Source organism: Suricata suricatta, chromosome 4 (assembly GCF_006229205.1).
Source record: "Suricata suricatta isolate VVHF042 chromosome 4, meerkat_22Aug2017_6uvM2_HiC, whole genome shotgun sequence".
Classification (NCBI taxonomy): Eukaryota; Metazoa; Chordata; class Mammalia; order Carnivora; family Herpestidae; genus Suricata; species Suricata suricatta.
Window position 1 is genome coordinate 75,139,549 of NC_043703.1, and position 1,330 is coordinate 75,140,878.

Consider the following 1,330-nt stretch of genomic DNA (forward strand, 5'->3'; position numbering starts at 1 on the left):
TCTGGTTAGGAGCTTTCTTATGCCAGTGCTGACTTCTCTGGCGATAAGACTCTACCTTTCCTGGTTGGGAAAGTCCCAGAGAGGGATTTATGACAGTTGAGTTCTTTTGGGAGACTCTGTTTTAGGTTGGTAAGTGGGGTCTGGGAAACACTTCTCCCCCCCCACACAACTCTTCTTGTGTTTGTTTTTATTTTTCTGAGAGAAAGAGAGAGAGAAAGAGCAGGCATGTGAACATGCAAGTAGGGGGAAGGGATATGGCGGGGGTGATCTTAAAAAGACTATGCTCAGTGCAAACCCAATATGGGGCACGACCATGAGATCATGACCTGAGCTGAAATCAAGAGTGAGACATTTAACCAACTGAGCCACCCAGGCACCCCTGTATTTGTTGATTCTCAAATGTCTTCCTCTAAAAACGATCTTTATGCCACAGTGGTGTAATCTGGGCCCCTTCAGGTAGCAAATATACATACAGTGGTGACATCCTCCAGCTAGGAATGTGCGAGATGGAATGTTCTGTGGTTTTCCTGGAAGCTATCTGGGGAAGGGATGCAATAATCCAGCTTTGTGACTGATGTGAGTGAGAACCAGGTCAGTGATAAAAAAGAAGTGGTAGGAGATGAACAATGGTGGTATTTTCATGCGAGGAAAAACAAGTCCAAAATTATTCTCAAAAATAACATCTTCACCTCATCTACAGAGCATCAAAGAGACACATAACAATGTAAACAAGATGTGACATTACACTATTGTTTCATATTGCTTGAAATGTGTACATAGTCATCATTTCTTCAAAACTCTAATGGATGTAACGTGATTACATTGTTTACTATGACAATACATAAAAATGGTTTGTTGAAAATGCGCATTGCCTCATTAAGTCGCTTTTTTAGAATTTTAAAGAGATAAATGAAAATAAAAGCATTTATGATTTCCTTTACTCAAATCTATTATAGTGCAGCCTGGTTTGGTTCCTGATTGCTGTCATTTGAATGCGGGGCCTAAAGTACATATTTGAGACCCATCATTTCAGTTAGACCTAACATTTACCACATCAATCAAACCCTGGGAAAGAAAAAAAAAATGATTCTTCCATATCTGTAGTGCTGGAGAATGAATAGATCTTTTATTTTTATTTATTTTAAAAATTTAACTTATTTTCAAATTGGCTTCCATACAACACCCAGTGCTCATCCCAACAAGTGCCCTCCTCCATGCCCATCACCCTCTTTCCCCTCTCTCCTACCCCCTATCAGCCCTCAGTTTGTTCTCTGTATTTAAGAGTCTCTTATGGTTGGCCTCCCTCCCTCTCTGTTTGTAACTATTTTTC